The sequence below is a fragment of the Typha latifolia genome, chromosome 1 (assembly GCF_019914945.1).
Source record: "Typha latifolia isolate L0001 chromosome 1, TyphaL0001v2, whole genome shotgun sequence".
NCBI classification, from domain to species: Eukaryota; Viridiplantae; Streptophyta; class Magnoliopsida; order Poales; family Typhaceae; genus Typha; species Typha latifolia.
This window is the reverse complement of record NC_133086.1, coordinates 204,241-207,375: the sequence shown is the minus strand read 5'-3', so window position 1 is coordinate 207,375 and position 3,135 is coordinate 204,241.

Sequence of the window (3,135 nt, the reverse complement as noted above, 5' to 3'; positions counted from 1 at the left end):
TTTCGAAATAAACTGCTCCAAATTATCCTATGGTCAAGCTGTTTATTCAAATCAACTGCACTGTCAAATCATAAATTGAGTCGATCTATTAAATTAAGCCACCAAATTACTAAATAATATTATTTTTAAAATTGGAGCTAAACTCATGGCTTTATTTATCATAGAAAAAGCACCTACTAATTTTACTATAGATGATTGATGTACTCTACTGAAGGTTGGTCCAGCAGCACACTTTAAACTATCACAGGTTCACAGTAGATGTGGTAAATGAGGAGTACGTGGCCCACCACGAGGTACCGGCCTTTGGAGTTGCTCTTGATGTAGATGTATGCTGCACGCCTATTTGTTCAGCTCGTGATAGATGTCGACCAGAGTTGATGAATCTGAAAGTGTCGGTTTTGGTCTCACGATCTCTGGGCTTGTTGGGTCAGTAATAATAGGATGGTTTTGCTAATTAGGCTCCAAGTGTGCTGGGCTTGAATACTTGCAATGGTGGTATTCTTTTCCCACCTACTGACGGGAATCATTCTAAGAGCATATGCATTAATCAGTGTATGTAGGCATACATCCTCTCAATCTACCAAACCCACAAGGACACCGCTTTCAATAGTGACGTTGCCGGCTATATCAGGGAAATTGAATATATTTCAACAGGTTTCTTTCTCAAACTACGTTGAGCATTAAATTGTTAGAGAATAAATTCTATGGTCTCAACTTAATGCAATACCTGGAAACAACTGCATTAAACTCAATTCAACTTTACTTCCGAATAAAGTTTACCAAGAAACAAAAGAAAAATGTGCTCATTTTTCAACTAAAGAATGCATCAGAGATGTAATCCATCTTTTTTAAAAAAAATAAAAAAAATCCTAATCGCTGTTTGTTTCTTCTGGAGACAAAGATAAAACTACAAATTAATATGAAAGAGTTAGCTCGAGTTTGGAAGGACTTATTATGAGAGAATTAATTATCACATCCAGTTTAAGTAGGTATTGTTCAGCTTTTGATTTTTCTGAGTCAGTATATCAATAAAATAATTCATCAAGTCAACTTGACCTCAGCTAAAAAAGACATGTTCTTTAAGAAAAAGAAAGAAAGGAGAGACATATCTTGACGCTGTGTTGACAGCTTACCAAAAAAAAAAAAAAAAAGACCAAGACTTGGGCTAATTAGTTACCGGTGACGATGAACTCTACATTTGCTGCCTTACAAATTACCGCGTGAAATCACGAAGTAGCAGACAAATATGGAAATAACAGTTCGGTTGGATGCAATCATGTTGGACTTCAAGATCAATTAGGAATTAAAATTTTGGTTGTCTCTTTCTCGCTCTCACTTGGAGATTTGGTTGTCTTATACGAGCTATACAATCAAGATTGTTTTCTGTGGATAGTTGGGCCCTGGACTGTGCTCTTAGATCTATAGTAGCACATCGTATCCAACCTGAGGAGGGAATTTTATTCATGAACTCTTGTCTTCACAGTAATGCTTTATTATAACATATATTTGATTAATAAGCTATTCATAAACTTCTTTTCATCAACTAGTAGGCAAACTTGTCCTTCGGGCTTCTCTATCTTGTTTCTTACCTTTGTTACTGTTCCATAGGCCTTCAGGCTATCAAATTTTTTGATGCCATAATCGAAACATACTTAAAGTTTACTAGATGTAGACTATATAATATCACTCTTGATGCAATTTGCGAATCAAATACGAAATTATCTATGGTAAACTGTCTGCTCTCATAAATTATCTCAGTTCTTCCCAAGCCCAGTGGAAATTTCATAATTGCATTAGCATAGTCAACAATATACTCCTCTCTCATGCTTGAACTCAAGGAATTGGAACAATAACAGATATTATTCCACCCTGCAGAGGATTTGACAAGAATTGTTAATGCAAATGAAGAACTCTTAGAAAGAAATTTTGTGCTTGCAAAGTATAATAAGCCAGACCTTTAGCACAACTCCTGATATCGTCTGAAGGGTCCATAAAATAGGTTACATGGAACTATGACAGCCACTCGACATGAATCTTAACAAAAGTATTGTGGTTTGCATTCTCTGATGTTGTATACTATGACGCAAGACATCTATGTAATTATAGATAGCCACAAGAGATTGACGGTCGGTGAAGCTTGCCGTTATATTTTCGGTTAAAGTAAAAGAAATATGATGGTTGAACTCATGGCAGTAGAGAAAGAGTGTTACGTAAGTCTCATTTTAGTAGCAATTCAACTTTCTGAAATGCTTCATACTGAAATTTCTTTCTAGGTAAATATAACTGTAAAAATGGAATTTAGTTACTAGTCACAGACCAATTTTTGTGATAAAAGTTTTAAGACTAGTGGCTACATAGATTAAGAACAATAAGGAGCTACTTCGAGTTAATGATACCTCCTAAACCATGGATTGATCACACATAAAGAATAACAACATAGCATAGGGAGATTATAAGTATATAACTCCATGTTCTTAAGACATGTTTATATCGGTACATGACACGCATGACTCTAGGCGATCGATAGGGTTTAAGACTTCATGATTATGCATGTTAGTCCTTTACTTTCAGTTATCTCTTAAGAACTGAAATGAAAGAGAGAACGAAGAACAAAAAGGTTGAAGTTGATGAAGATGTTTGAAAGTTCGTAGAGTAGGTTCTTTGAAGATGTTGAATTGAAAGTTCTGAATAATCTAGATATGGTGCAGGCAGATATAGCACTTCACTCTGCTCATGCAACCTTTTAGTTGTTTAAGCATAGCTTTCATGACACTAGATCTACTGTGTTCAACAAGAAAGCTATGACTGTGAGGAGGGTAGAGTAATGTATGCTAGAATAGTATGAAGACCCTATGTTTTATGTAATGCCAAACATATTGAGCTTAATTTTGAGTTGTCGCACTTTCGCAGATTGCCCTTGGATACGATATATTAAGATACCCTTATCATGGTGGCTTCAAAACACTTTAATGTAATAGGGGAGATCTAGTTTATGATCTTATCATGAAATTGGATATTTAGGGGTAATCATGCAGACCACACATGTATTCTCTAAATGTCCATTCCTCACCTATATGCTTGAACTCTAAATCCTGAGATTAGCCTTTTTGGGAATCACAAAAGCTATCATAGTTT